General features: G+C 45.2%; 1 protein-coding gene across 8 annotated transcripts in view; it reads left to right on the forward strand.

Moving 5' to 3' along the window:
• The window catches only part of LOC112454016 (protein turtle), a 268,193-nt gene that overhangs the window by 20,362 nt on the left and 231,394 nt on the right, over positions 1-16,437 (forward strand). For 7 of the 8 annotated variants that reach the window (XM_025015157.1, XM_025015163.1, XM_025015155.1 and 4 more), the window contains exon 1: positions 12,366-12,941. The exons of the other annotated variant lie outside the window; for it this stretch is intronic. The gene's annotated coding sequence lies outside the window, so the exon portion shown is untranslated. Of the gene's footprint in view, positions 1-12,365; positions 12,942-16,437 lie in introns of those variants that run through there. 8 annotated transcript variants of the gene reach the window in all.

The raw sequence follows: 16,437 nt of genomic DNA on the forward strand, positions 1-16,437 counted from the left end.
TCAAAGATTTATTCGCAAATATTCATTAGAGAGGTACACAATGCACAATTGACAATTTTCAGGGAACAATAGTGTTTGATATTCATTCCGTTTATCATGAATTGGGTAAAATGGGCATACGGGGCGCCAGGGCCGTGCGCCCGTCAGTGGCGCGGCGAAAAAGCAATATTGATCTTATGCTAATTTTGCTACTGAGTTATGAAGGGTTCGTGCCGAATAGGATAATTTATTCTCCTGTTAATGCCAACTCGTACACGCTCCCGCGACCGTCGGGCGTGCGCATGGCGAGTATACAGCCGTGCTACCGGGAAAATCAGATTCGCGCCGTAAACCGGCTGGAATTCCGTCGCGGATTCACGTACGTCACGGTAACGTAACGTAAGCCCGGCGACGACGACGTTACGCTCCGGCGGAACGAGGACTTTTCGCGTTGACGCGCCCTGTCGCAAAGGACATTCGCTCATTTCCTAGGACGGAGCCATACCGGAACTTTTGAACTCATACATTTATAATGGCAACTCCATTTTCGCTCTCGTCTCGGCCTTCGTGGACGCGCCATTTGTTACGCCGTCGCGACGTACAAGCGAAAACGCGCCTCTATCCGATATTTACAGCCTCTGAGTACATTGTCAAAACCAAATGGAAACGCATATGAAATGATTTGACTTATGGCAATTGTATCTAGGATCTAAAAATATGGTGTTTAACTGATTTTGGTTATTGGATACATAGGTTTATTCTGCATAACATTTACCAACAATTACTAAATCCAATTTTTTAATTAACTTTTTTCTTATCTATTTTTCTTATTCTTTTATTCTTCTACAACTAATGCTGTTCTCTTTCTAATCTTTACATAAATTATAAGGGAAAAAATTATAAGTTCTTTGATGTAGTTTGCTTCCTATTCAATCCATTAAGCTCTTTTGTTAATTGGAGAATCATCCACATAATTATTATTAAAACTCGATAATTGAATCACAAGCAACTTTGCTAACTGATTTACGAGTTTCTTCTCGATTCGTGATGCAACGCGTGTCCGTCGCAGAAACAAAAAGAAACATTAACGAGCGCGGTCCCTCGGAACGACTGTCACAATGGTTGCCTTACTAATCCCATCGATCATTCGGCTGTCTTCGCTGTCCGCCGAATTGCTCTCACCGTAGACAGACTGCGATGTACGCAGAGTCTGAGACACACAATTCAAAGTTCCGCTCGATCGGATGTGTATACATACCATAGAGCAGCATTCGAGCGGCCGCTGATTCGTATTTATGGGCCCCTAATTTCGCGCGACTCGACAGTTCGCGCCTTCGGTGGGTCCGAGTCGCATTATCGAGCTGTCGTCGGCCGCGAACGAAATAAAAAGCATCGTCGCGATGCTTTCTTGCAGTAATATTGGCGTTGTCATCGAGCCGCGGTGACATGCACGTCGCAACAATAACGTTACATCGATGCGATGCACGCAGGTAGATAGAAAACCGCGACGCGAGTTTCGCCGCTCGTGGTTCTCAGGAATGCAGCGAATTTGTAAAATTATTAGGTAGCTTTGTTTGACGTAGAAGCGCTTCGTTGACGCACTAACGACAGTAAAATATTTCATCGTAGACATTCGACATACGGTATATCGTAGCAACGCTGGAAATGTTTTGAGAATGTACCAGTTCTATTTACAGTATATGCCAGTAAACGAATATCACGTCGTATTTATTAAAGAATCACATGTGATTCTCTGAATAATATCTGACACGGTTCCATCACTTTCAAGCATTATTCTACATACCACTGACATGTTGTGGAAACCCAAGATTCGACCGCTCTCATAATATTATTCTGAGAATGATCCGCGGGCGTGATCCGTGCTCCGGAACCCGGCAGCTCAGCAGAGGAAGTCGAGCCGACAGCGGAGGAGCGCTCGGAGAGGCTAATCACGGGCGTTTTACCACCGTCGTCGCAGGAAGTATCAGCGCAGTTCAAGGCAGCCGTCGTTTGCCCGTGATTAGAGCCCGCTACGCGCTTGCGGACGTGAGATTTGCGGTTACTGGGATTTGTAGTACAAATACGACATGTGGACCCCGAATACGACCGGGCTATATACGGTCATACGACCCATACGGCTGTACGACAGCTATAGCACGTATAACGACCGCTATAGCACGTACGATACGTCGGCGAACAGCGCGCGGGCAATGGGACCCTCGTTACAACTGTACAACTACTAAACTGCATTACTGCAGCTCGGGAATCTCGGCGTAACTTCGGCATAGCCCGGCAGGCCGGAACTATTTCCCCCGAGCGTTACCACGGTTTCCGTCGTTCTGCCGGACACAAGCGCGTTTCTGCGTTCCCGGTTCTCAAAGCGTTGGCGTCGTCGTCGTCGTCGTCGCGATCGGCCACGGCTTTCTAGAAATCGATCTTGATTTCAGCGACGCTATTAGATTGGATTACGTGCAATGCCGGGAAATGCAGCCAGCGCTCGCCAACTATTGATCATCTCCGGCGAACGTCGACGCAAGATGCTAGGCGACGTACAGATTGTTATTTTAACACTCTCGCGCGTTCTCTCGTACAAGCCCCGCGAGAAACTTTCGGTAGTAGTTAAGGAAGATTAATGGCCAGACCGCGTTTATTTATCCGCTCTCGGACGAGGCGCGCGATACGCGTGTTAGATGATTGAACATTTCGAAGACCGATTGGATTAATCGATTATTGATTCCGCCGTCTTAACGTTTCGTTAAAGATATTAGCAGCCTCGAGCATTTTCCTGATCTTCGCCGAAGAACAGAGCTCGACGTTGTCGTGGCACAGGTGCGCTTGGATGATGCATGCAAACAAAGTCTGATTTCAAATCCCTTCGCTCCGTTTCTATCCGAGATCCTCTGTGGCTATACTTCCGGTTGAGCTACGTAACTTTTTTTTTCTCTCTCTCTCTCTTTTTCTTGCTCTGGCTCTCGCAAAGCATTTTTAGAGAGCTTTACCTGCTGCAACATCGCCGGTTTTCTATTACGGAGCTGTTTCGAGATTGTTACAGCAGACGCCGGGGTTTGAGTACTGCTTGTTTGCTTATTCTTGCAAGGCAAACGTCGCTTCCCGACGGTACTAAGTACACGGCGTTTCTCAATATTCCTGTAAATAACAGGGACCGTGTAAGAAGAGAATACCTCTCGTTGTACAGCACATTGAGGGAACTGGACTTACCGTTTCTACTCTTGCCACTTGTTACGGCGAAATAAAACGCGAATAGGGTATAAGCCGCTCCTCCCTGAAGGGGGAGAGATCGCGATAAATTATGTAAATTTCGACTGGATATTTACGTACTTTCTGGCACGCTTTTAATGCGGCTCTCCCGAAGTTTCAGACCATGTAAAACGTTAAACGTTCCTCTTAAATCTGCGACGACGAAAAAAAAAAGAGAGAGAAGTGGAAGGAAGAGCGGAAGATAGAGAGGAGACGGTACCTAAAATTTCCATTAACGCTCGGCTGCACGACGACTGTAAATTATGACTGTAACGCGTAAGAGGAAAGGCGGTAACAAATGGTAAAATTATCCAGAAAATTAAGTTTTATAAAAGAGTCGGCGCTGCGCGACCGCGAAACGGCTTCTCGATTCGTGCCCGGATCGTAAACATGACCCGCTGCCATTAGACCCGCCGCGGTGCATCCCTCGCGAGTTCAACTAGTGTGAAATATTCTCCACTTTATTTAGATCCATTATCTATTTATGCGCTCTTCCACTTTGCCTATCGCTTGCGCGCTCGCTTCTATCCAGGTTGGCGAAGCCTTACTGCGCCTTTCATCGGGACCGCGCGAAATACGTAGCAACCGATTCGCTCTGTTTATTTCCATTCATACCGTGTAAATGCTTGAATTAAATGAGATAAATGCATTAACGGCGAACCTCGATTAAAATTAACGTTATAAAGTTAGCGACGCGCTAAACGGGATCATCGGATAAACCGCATCGTAATATGAATCCACGCATGCCGTCGCAGTTAATTGCATTATACGAAGTCAGGATTTTCGTCTAGGTACGCGCGCGTGTTATGACGCTGCTAACCTTATCCCGTCGTCGATCTTCCCCGCATCGTAAACCCAATCCGTAACCATTAGATTAGAGCAGGATCCGTGAAATTTCGAGTTGACTTTGACGTCATGCGCAACGATGTATCTAAACTTCCGCGTTTAGAGATACGCGCTTATCCTAATATACCACTCACGTTGACGCACGCGAGCGTACGTGGATCTACTATGGATCTCTCGCAGGCGCCACGTTTGTATCGTATGGGATGCTTTGTAGTAGTGGTAGCCTAGATTTTTACGTGCGATAATGCTATACTTCAGTTACCAGACACAAGCGGAGAAAGATCTATCTCTCGGCTATATACACAGTCGTGATACATTTGTGCAAGACACGTTTTTTGGGGCGCTACCGATTTGCTATCTGAGAAAGTCATCGCTATTTTTACGATATATGTTATTACAGGTATTAGATTATTTGCAAATTATAATTCGAATTCGTTCAAAATGCGCAAAATAGTAATTTCTCAGTAATATAAAAATATCAATTGTAACACGGAATAAAGTGTTCTCTAGATTCGTGCTGAAATGCAACTAGGCTGTTTATAGCCTTCTATATATAAATAATAATTGGACGCAGCTGCTATTAGTATTGCTTCTAGATTAGATTGCAAATATGTTCCACAGATTGATAGATTGGAGAAAATCATGCTTTGAAAGGGGCTCAACTGCGTTTCCAAAATCTTGTTTATGTGACGGAGATTAACTATGATCATGGATAGATTGTACGAATGCCGTTAGAGATAGGCAGGATTTGTATCTGCATTCAGTAGATTTAATTGATCAGATTCACTTATGCGAGAGATATTATGCGGTCAGCGGCGCGGTGGATTTGCCTCTAAATCAAATTCCCTTTTGACGCTGTTGGCGAAATGCCTCGTTAATTAGTACGTATTCTCCCTGGGCCTTTTCATTCGCTCTGTTCGATTTTACCGTGAATGATTCGCAAGCGCGTGAACGAAACGTAGCGCAGCGCCAGCCTCGTCCGCATACCCCCTCGATGCCTCGAAGCAGAAAAGCTTGGGGCAATGAAATCGCTAATCTGACGATAAACACACATCCGGGCCGCCCGGAGTTCCGGTTGTTTGCGTAACAACAATAAACCCGCGAACGTTGCGCATCTGGCTGCGAAGATACGCGAGCTCGAATACGTCATTATTTACGTAGTTGGTGTAACAAACTATTTTTTTTTCTGTTTTTCGCGGGATCGGAGGGACCAGTCGCATCGTATAAAACTAGGTGATTTTAAATGAAACGAGCGCGGTTGGTACGATAGCTTATCTCGCGCAAAATGCAATATGCGATAGGATTGAAGGTCCGATCCGCGAAATGCCGTTTCAGTCGCGTTCACAATTTTCATATATTTCCGCCAAAACAGCATTTAAAAAGCAGATTAATTGCAGATAGATCCGTAAATTTGTGATTTATCACTTCGGCTATCAGAATCGGCGTTACCGTGAGATATTTGCTCGTAAAGAGAAACGGTGTCAATGTTAATCCGGAAATGCACGCTATGGTGAATTTAATAGATCCAAGCGATTGACTGATTACGTCGCTATCAGGGCGAAATTAACGAGGCCCTCTCCTGCATCAGGATACAGGTAAATATGCATGCGTCATAATGCATTTCGCGTATCATACGAATGGATAATTTTGGGCCGTATGTCTATTAGTTATGGTAACTATTCGCGGGATTCCTAATCCAGTTCCGAGTTTGCCTTCGATCGAAGTCGCACGAACCGCAGTTGCGAAGAACGGGGCGTATAGATGAGTGGTGAGTCGCAGTTGGGACCAACTTTGAAATGCCATCTGTCCCACAAAGCGTTGTACCGCGCGCCCGACGACATTGCTTGCGGATTCGATGTCGCAGTTGAACGATCATCGAGAGATAACAGCAAGATCATTTTCCTGTACGCGTGCATGGCACATGAGATTCGAGCCCGTCGAAATTACTTTAGCTGCAGTTTCCGCCTACGATCAATGTGGAGTCTCAACGAGAGAGAGAGAAAGAGAGACACACCTTTTCCCGGCTGCGCGTTCGCCGAACAGGTTGAGAACAACAAGCGGCTCCAACAACGGAGATTGAAATTACAGAGTTTCTACCGTATCGACTTTTTCATCTCGCGAATTACGTCGTGAAGTATCCGGGGAAACGAATCGAGATTAGTCGCGTTAAAAAAGTTGCGTCGCTCTCTCGAGAATCGCGCCGTTCCGAGGTCCGAGATAATCCATTTACAGTTTCTTTCGAATCGGGATTAATTCAAAGACGGTGCGCAATTGGGACACACGCGAAATAGTTTATGATTGCGAAACAGTTTTAGACGCCAGATGACAAAGACGCGGAAAAGGGTGTAAGCTGAACGGAGAAAGCTGACGTGGAATGGTAAATAATGGCACGTTGTAGCGAATACGTTTAGCGATTAGAGGCGTATAGGGGTTGAATGAACAAAGAACATGCCTCGCGTCGAAGATGAACCTCGGCCGACGAAACTTGGCGTTGTTCGTTACGGCAGGTAAATTGCCATTATAAACGGGACAATGCACTGTCGTTGTGCACACGCGGCAGAAGTTCGTGATTTCATTTCGCAAATCGTTCCGTTACCGGCGCGGCGCTGCGCTCTTCGCTCGCTCGCTCGCTCGCACACGCGCGAGCGTCTCTTGTCTCTTTAAACTTGCGGCTAAGTTTTCGATTTCGAGTTACCAAGCACGGTATTCACGGGTTATTACGCGCATAATATCGCGTGTCGCTGCTTAAGTAGCTCGCAGTTAACGACCCGCCGTTCCAATATTGCGGGAAATATTTTAAAAATTACGGACGTTGTCGGGGTGATTTATATCATTAATGATTATATTACTATTTATTAGTCCATTAGCTGCTATGTATATCTTATTGCTTTTCGCGTAGAAAGCTTTTTAGACAGGAGGTATTCAATTGTATATTGCACACACTAAAAACTTATTACCGCTTTTTAATAGCTTTTCATCTCGCTTTTCATACTTTCTGATGGAAGTCTCGTCGTCAGCTCTAAAAGTGATGATCGTAATTAAGCCGAGAGCTGTATGCGTCGTATCGCAAAAATTATTGATAGACGTGGCGCGAAAAGTATCGTGTAAAATTCGTTCATTCTTTATTGGAATCAGCGTCGGACGCGCGTTGATTATGCGTAAATAAATGAAATGATCGCGTGCAGAATCGCAGGTGGAAACAATGGCGGGACGCGGCTTTTATGCGCCGTATGCGCCGATATACGATATAAATTTCTACCGGACATTTTCGGAGTGTATAATTACAAAAGCCGGCCGTAATTACCGTGGGATATTTTTCAGTCACGCCTTCGGTTCTCCGGGCCGGTCGGAAATCAAATGAAATCGGCTGCGCCGCACCATCACCGCCACCGCACCATCACCGTCCTCTCCGCGACCCCGACGCATAACGATAGTCAATTCAATTTGAATCGCGGCCAAGCTCGACGGGACAGTTAATTACGTACGAATGACAGCTTCGCCCCGCGCGAATTTGCCGCGTCGATCCGTCCGAGCAGATCGCCATAGATTGGCTCCGCGCGTTCTTTCTCTTCCTTTTGTCCTAATCGCGCGCGATATAAAGAGACTCGGTCGATCAAAAAACTGCCGATTTGGATTTATCGTGGATCTCCTGCCCTGCCTTCCTTTCGCTTTCATTTGCCTGTTTCTCATTCGATCTTGTTCCGTTGAGTGCTTGACACACGAGCGGACACTCTTAACGCAGCGTCGCCGCAGTGACTCTGATGGCATTAATAAAGGCCAAAACGGACACCGCAATCTCTGCCCCTGGCAGTCTCGTTTCTCCCTTTCACTCTTCCTCAATCCGCTTTCTCCTTCTTCCCTCTCGCGTCTGTCTTTCTATATCCCTCAATCCTCTCTCTGTCGCTCCATTCGTCTCTCGCTCGCATACCCACGATGTCTCGCGCTCTCTCGATCTCGTCGGATCTCGTGAATGAAACGAAGGCGTGGCGCGCACGTTGATTCATAGTTTGACTGCGAAGCGCGACAGAATTCGTCTTCCCTCGACAACGGACCCCTCGACAATTCGTCCGCTCGATCATTTATTTATGTCCCCTTTCGTCGCGTCATTAACTCTCGTTAAAGGGCTGCCTCGCGAAAAGTAACGATCGCGTGTGAGCGATTGCTCTAGGAGCGCTCTTCGATTTTCTAATAAAGTTGTAAGTATCGTGTCTCGAAAACTCGATCTCCCGAGGTAGATTGATAGTCAATCTTTCGATATTGACGCTCGCGGTTTTATGCGGTGCCGCGAATGGCGCGCGCATCATTACGACAATTTTGTGACGGAGTGGATATCATCACAGTGGCACTCTTCAATATTACATTAATTGCGTTACATCTGCATTATCGCGGCCAGAGTTATTTGGCTGATTGCGCTCTCCGTTATTGAGTGAACGCGCGCCCTTAATGTTGTATGCGCACGCTAATAGAAACTGAATTGCGGGCATCGCGACGCGAACTGTAACAGCGACCAACGACCGACCGCAAATCTTTTCGTTCGTGTACGATCGATCGATTGTTACACACCGAAACTGTTCAGACGTGATTACATTTCGCTCAAATGGATGAAGCGGATTTGACAGAGATTATACGCGGCAGGTGCGCGAATATCGACGTTTCCATCATGATAACAAGGGGGCAGGGGGAGGGGGAGAAGCTCGTTCAGATATCGGAGATTATTGCGCCGGTCTTTGATAGTCGTTTGAATTTGTAATCGGTCCGGGCTCGCTTTTGATATCTCTCGAGTTCATTCAAGACGCACTGATCAACGCACACTCGCGCTCTCGTTTTCGATTAAAGTAATCTTAGGCGAAAAGAAACGGGATTAACCTTTGGAAGATGATTATTGACATAGTGCGGAGAGAGATTAAAGATGAGGATTAATCCTTTTTAAACCCCCGTATACTGCCTGTTGGAGTCACTTTCAATTCTCCCCGGAGAAGAAAAGCGGGAAGGCAGTACAAGAGAGTAGCTCCGATCGCGGCTTGCTACTTCCTTTCTTCTCCGCATCAAATTCATCGGGCCGGCGATATATGAATCGGCAGTATCTCGAAATAAATTAGATTCGCGATACGTGGCAAAATACAACGAAATGTATATCACATCTGCGAATGGTGTGATATTATACGCGCATTGTTATGCTAATTCAGCGAGAACTAAATGATAGAAGGTAACGAGGATAAAGTTACTGAACGCGCTGGAGAAGCTATTATCCGCGATTTTCATAAGCGATTGGACCGCTCGCGCATTTCCGTTGCCATTATCGCTGTCAGGATATACGATGTGGTGGCTAGTAATGAAGACGGATCGCTTTCTGCGAATCAAACGAGACGTGCGGTTCTCTTTTTCTTCCCGACACCAACGGTCGGCGGTGAAACTCGAGAGGGACTGGATGGTCGGCCTTTAATCAGGTTTTAATTGCTTTAATTCGCGAGATTGTGGTCTGCGATCGCTAGGGAACGTCTCGTGAGATAGAGAACGCGGCGCGTTGCACGAATTTCCGATTATAACAAAGCTTAGATTTAAATCTCGTGAACTAAACGAGATCAAAAATATCATGATAAGCATAAGTAGATGTCGACACGAATGTCAACTGTGTCAAGCAAGAATAATGGCATAAATTATATATTAATATGAGACTCTTCAACGTGAAGACTGACTTTTGAAGACTATAAATTAAAGATTGTTTTTGAGCTGAGTGTTATTCTCATAGAGATGAACCGTGAATATGATATCCATCGGCAAATAATATTGTTCTGTTTCTCTTTAACTATTTCATATTTGGATAGACGAGTCATTTCGTGATTTTAATATCGCGTACATCTAATGCTTTTGACAGGATTGCTTGTACCTATACGAAATATCGCTTTTCCAAAATAAAATGCAAGAATAGATACTTTGTATCTATCACCGTAAGAAACAAATGTTCCTAATAGCGTTTGAAAAGAACTTCCGCGAGCTTACATCTTTCCGTTGTATTTATTTTTAGCTCTCGCCATTTATTTCTCAGTATCTCATTTTCAAAGAGTCATAATTTCTGTGTTGCGTCGCGCACTCGACGCGCATTTTATTCGCGGGGGTAAATTCAACGCGCTCGAATGACGCCTACGCGCGATTAGCATGATTATAGAGAAGCGTTTATGGTCGTTTCGTCGAGAAAAATGAGATTCTCCGAGGTATAAAGCGGCGAGAGAGCCCCGAAGACGAAGGTACCGTTCTCTTATTGCTGGAAAGTATGGTAATCCGGCAAAGCGCGAAAGTTCTGCTAACGATTATTCAAGAGTGGCCCGTTCGCGCCGCACGGAAATTGGATCGAGGAATGAAATTCTTTCGTCTAATTAGAGCACAATATCCTCGCCCCGGCGAAGAGGGTTACACTCTAAGCTTACTCTTTTACCTGCCCCTTGGATCAAACGTTCCACGAGGATTAATTGCTTCCTGAGGATAACGGTGTAGGGGGTGTTTCGCGCATCGCTCGAGGGGGTTCTGGTTAAACACGTCTAACATGTCCCTTTGTGCCGCCGGATAATCGCAATTTCAATGCGGATCAAGGAACGCCGTCAAGGCAATTAATCCTAATTTCATATATTATCGTATCTCATTTTTATCGCAGCCATTTTTTGGTGGAGTGAAACGAATAAAGTTTTGAAACAAAAAAAAATATTTTGTTTCTATGTGTCAGGTATTAAAAGAAATTTTTTTGATCAGAATATTATAAATTTCGTGACGCGCAGACGTTATTTGGAAAATAGATAATTAAAATTAGTATAGAGAGGCTTGTGATTTTCCAAGGAAATATCCAATTTTGCAATAACGTTATGGCAACATAGTGCGTATATTGGATGGTGAAGAGGACTCATCTGCCAACTTGTTTGCGCAGACGTTATTTAGCGCGGTATGTTCCATCGCGAAAACAGCATCATAGTCAATATCTACCCAGGGGCCAATAAATATACAGGTTACTCCGCATTGTTTCTCCGAACAAGGTATTCGACACATTCGCAGCATTATCGCTACAAATTGCTCCCCTCTCGCACGTAAAAGATAACTCTTTTAATTTTAGCGCATAAATCTAGGCTGCATATTAATTTTAAACATTTAATATCATCGCGCTCTGAAAATCACGTGAAATCGTACAAAATTGTGTTACATGGAAAAAATGTGCGCAGATCTGTTCCGTACTTAATGACAATGAGTCTGTTATGCATTAATCATGCTCCCGAGACAATACCGTAGACGCTAGTTGAGGGTTTCTAGGTGTTTCCCTATCCCTTTGAGCCTCTTGATCAACGTGATCATAGCGACGCGCTGAACTGTTTGCGCGGAGAGGCCGACCGCGATACTACATCCAGCCGTCCAGGATGGCCGAGTGTGGTTTGAGCGATCTCGCACGGCCAATGGACCCGCATAAATTAGAAGCGTTAATACGCGTTAGAGCAATCTCATCTTGGATATTGCTCGTGGGATAACATCACGTATCCGTCAGTATGTCCGCTATCGCGTATACGCGCATCCTCGCGCGCACCCTTGTTGTCGAATTCTGCCCAGATCGTAAATAATCGATGACAACTAACGGAACGATCAATGAGGGTAACGAACAAAAATACATCTCGGATTATATGTGTAAAATAAAAAGAGTAATAAACCGCGACGCCGGCCGCGGTTCTCGTGTTAATTAAATTCTTGCTACCGCGGCAAGTGGTAGAGACGCGAATTTGATTTTAAAAATTGAATAAATTCTGTAATTTTACCGGCGGTGTCTTCGCCCATACCGTACCGCATAACATTTTGTTTACTTTGGCGACGCGATGGCGGTTAATGGAAACGCTGTAATTAATTAAAAATGTTGTTGCGGTTGTGCGCGCTGTAGGGGGGTGCACTCTATAACGAATTAATTCGAGATTGAAATTGTTGCTGAATGTTTGTCAATTTGCCTGAGAAAAATACGGGAGATAGGTACCGCAGGAAGGAAAAATATTTATCCTTCCTTCTCCTGTGTGTCTCAATCCGAAAATTAAAAACAGTTAACGGATATCTAACGCGCGCGAAGCGGAGCGGCGCGATTTCAGGACGACGGCGACGGACTCTGCTAGGCGCAAACGGCAGCGATTGGACGCGCGGCGCCGCGCCGTGCGCGCCGGTAGCGTCAACTGGACGGCGCGGCGCGCGGAGCCGGCCGCGGCGGAGCGGACTGCGGAGGTGCGTTCGATAGCGCGACCTCGCGCTACCCCCAGTACCCGGCAGAGCCTCGTACGGGAAAGTGCTTCGTCCGTCGCGTCGGTACTTTCGAAGCTCCCTCGTACGCGGGCCGCGTGCAAGCTTCACCGTCCTCTCTCTCTCTCTTTCTGTCTCTCTCTCTCCCCCTTTCTCTTCCTCCCTCTGTCTCTCTTTTCCTCACTGTTTTCCAACCCTCGTCCTCGAGGTCGTTCTCCATTCGACGTTTTTACGAATTTTTCAAGAGATAAAAGCGTCGTCGGTCGACGCTCCGATCGGCCTCGTCGCGAGCGCGGCAGAAGAACGGCAGAAGACAGCTCGCCGTTTAAGCGCGAGTTGCTTTCCTCGCGGCTGTCACGCGCGTCACACCGCATTCCTTCCTTCCTTCCTTCCTCCCTTGCTCGCTGCGCCTCGCGTCTCGTCCCACCCGGTGAACGCCGTTTTACGTGCGGTTGAGTTTGCGTTTTGTGAGCGGAGCGAACTCTTTGTGTTTCCGTGGATCCTCGTTTTTGCCCAGTGTCCTTTTGTTGATTTTGGAGGATTTTTCAACGGCCTGCCCTGCCCTGCTCGCACGAGAGCCCGGGGAGCGAATGAACGGACAACTTCCAGTGAGTTTTGTTACACACATTTACTCATGTCTTATTTCGCGCTATCATAGCCACGAATTGTTTGCTCTTCGTAATATAAATCGACGAGTTTGTTATGCGAGAGCGCGCGGGATGAAACGAAAGATCTACCTGCAGCTACGCTACGTGTTTTGAACATGCAGTGCAATTAGATCCTCGACGCTTTATATCGCGTTTTGATTTATCGTTTATGAAACATAGTTTACCGACATACAGATTTTGGATTTCAAGGCGATTACCAGAGTGCACCAGGTGGTATCGCTCGTTTAAGGGCGCGCGATTAGCAAAATGGAGCAGCGCGCCGCATGTGAACGCAATATAATACTTGACGCGTTAATTGTTGCGTTAATTATATTCGATGAATTGTGTTTTAACCCTTTTGCCGTTCTTTCCGTTACACCGTCTCATTAGCCTCTTTTTATTATTGTCGGAAAATTATAATTTCTTCGTGCGCATGTCGATCGATATCAGGCTTGATAAAATATATGTGCAAACTTTCTTGTAATCTCTGCTGCAATTAATTTTCATGGCTCGTACTTGTACTCGCGTTCTTTGTGCCGTTTTATCGCATTTTTAACATAAAAAAAGCGTGAAAAATGTGAGATTATAAGAAAGAAAGCATTAGAACGAATCTGAAATTATAATTTATGAATATTATATATATAAGAGTACCGAGTAGTCGAATACAATAGTACAATTAAAGGAAAAAAAGCAAAGGAATATAAAGTGGTTTCATTTTCTTGCTGATATAACGAGAAGAATTGAATGCGCGACATGTCAAAGACTCCGCGGAACATCAGCATTGTCAATATTGAAGCAGTAGCTTTCGACACACGTTTCTCACGCATAGGGAAAATACGCGTTCCCGAGTCGGAACGGAATATATCTCTGCCTTGTATAAACTCGCTGCATTCTCATTTAAAATAAATAGCGCGTGCGAAAGTGTCAGGTGTTTTAATTCTCGAGATCTCCGTGTCTTCGAAGGGAACATTTATCGTCGCCGGAAGATTTCTGTACGACGCCGCGCACCGCCGTGCTCCGAAATTGAGCGCTGTCGATATTTCGGGTGAAGTGACGTTTGCGGTCGTGCGATTTTATTTTTCCCGGGTATATCTCACCGGAGTCAGATCGTCAAGCGGGTCAAAAATATACGCGACGCGAGTTTTTGGAAGAAAGCGCCGGAGCGTCTGTTTCGCGCGGCGACGAAAGCGTATGGAAAAGAACGTTCGCTGATAGACCGCGAAGATAGACGCGGGATAAAAATTGCCGAGACTGTCAAGGGTCGGCGGGAATGCAACGGACGATTGATAGTCGTACCTCGGTGTTATCACCGTCGTAAATTCCCGCACGGCGCGGGCGTTCGGTTTACGCGTCCGCTCGCGATATTTTTCGCCACGGTATCGAAATAGAAAAATGTTTACGTCACGGGCCAGAAAGAAGCGTGATCAATATCGGGGGTGTCTAATTCCGATAACTCTCGCGATATGTATTTCAGGAATATTGTTATCGCGACCGTATCCTCAAACGCAAAATATCGCGGAATTATCGCGATTGTTAGACAAATATTGCGCGCTTCCGTTTCCACAATGTTGATTTTTGCCGTTCAATACTTGAATGTTATGGAACAGAGATGTTTTACGAGTTTAAGGGGACTTTACTTTTGTTACTCTCCTCGCGAATATTTTTCGATTTTAATCGATTCTCCATTTTTAATGAGATTTCTTACGTCTGTCGTGAAATTTATTCGTTATTTTTTAGACTTCGTTCTGTTTATTGCGACGCTGCTAATATGCGCGGTACAACAAACGCGAGCGAGCGTTAATGTGACACGCGAATGCGTAATTTGTCTTACAATGAGACTTCGGAGCAACGAGAGCACGACGACACGTCGCCCATTTCACCCTGGGACGATGCAACGTCACGAATCGCGAGAGCTTTGCACGCTTTCTTCCTCGCCGGTTCAACGAACTCCAGTTTCGTTCGATGTAGCTCAATCCGGAGAGGAATATATTCTCTCTCGTTGAAAAATCGTATATCATTAAACGGCAAGGAATAATCAAGGAAATTGCAAAAATTGCTCCGATACAAATGCACGAGGGAGATAATCCGATAAAAATGGAGTCCCGTTTCTTCTCGATCGCGAACGTGAAGTGGCGTTACGGAGAATTCGCGCGTAAGAGAGACGAAAATCTTCCGCCGTAGCGCGCGGGTATATACTTCCGCCACAGCCCTCTTTCTATGTAAATATTTACGTTTATGTTAGGGGCTTTACGATATGTAGCCTATGTATGAGGCCAATAGACGCTCGATCTGTAGACCATGCAGGAAATAGACTTTGGTAAAGGGCTCAGATTTTCCGAGGCATTCGCGAAATCAGATCGCGGGGGGATTACAAATATCGGGTAACTCTGCGCAAATCCCTTTGTATCTTTGACTTATATTACTGTTCCAATGGTTCATACTATATGTTGCTGCACAAAAGCAACGGGGACTTTCCAGTTTGGAATTTTAAACGTGTGCTACGAGGATTTTATCATACATTCCAATGTGCGATTCATACGCCCGTCAGATTGGAAATTAAACTTATCGCAATCAAACTGACAAGTTAACATCTAGGGTTAAACGGCGTATATTCTTGCGGTATTCGCCGGCCGTTCGCGAATTCTGATTTTTTCATTGCTGGAACAAATCGTAGAATTTTAACGCTCGTCGCTTGAGCTTCTTGGCCAAGGGGTAATTGCATCGCAATTCCCGTTCTCCTACCTCGCAATGTATGTTGATCCCATTAGAGAGTAAAACCAACGTGCGGCATAACGCACGAAACAGCGGTGCAACGGGTCGGATATATTTTTTTTGCCGCATGTCAGAGCAAGAAGGGATTCAAACGCGAGAGGGCGGAAATCTTTCCTGCCCATGCGACCGTATATCATTTCGGTTCTGCCACGTATATAAATCCGGTTATATAACGGCTCGTTTGCGTCCGTGTAAAGTGTAAAGGATAGGTCGTATAAAAAATATTTTTTCGGATTTTCCGACATGAAAAAAAGTATCCTGACGGATGCTGGATGAGGACGCCGGGGAAGCAAGAAAGGACCAGCTGAATGGCCATTTTTAAGCATGAAAAATATATGCATTTTATATACATATGTATACAAAAGTTGTTTCACCGATTACATTTTTTCACTACAGCTGATAAAATACAACTATTTAAAATCAAATTAAAACGATCAGCCGTTATATTTATATTTATATTTAAAGGATTATATCTTTTATTTTTAATCAATATGCTAGAACCATTTTCTGCAAAAGATGTTTAATTAAATATCCATATAATTACATACAATATTTGTTTACTTACTAATTTTGATGTTTTTTTGTTTGCAATAGATGTGTCTCGAGTTTTATTTCACACGTCCTCACGTTCCTCTTTGCACCATTGTAGGCAAATTTCTTTTGTTCTGTCCTTATCTTTAGCGTC

Source organism: Temnothorax curvispinosus, unplaced genomic scaffold (assembly GCF_003070985.1).
Source record: "Temnothorax curvispinosus isolate PA1 unplaced genomic scaffold, ASM307098v1 QBEX01004775.1, whole genome shotgun sequence".
Lineage (NCBI taxonomy): Eukaryota > Metazoa > Arthropoda > Insecta > Hymenoptera > Formicidae > Temnothorax > Temnothorax curvispinosus.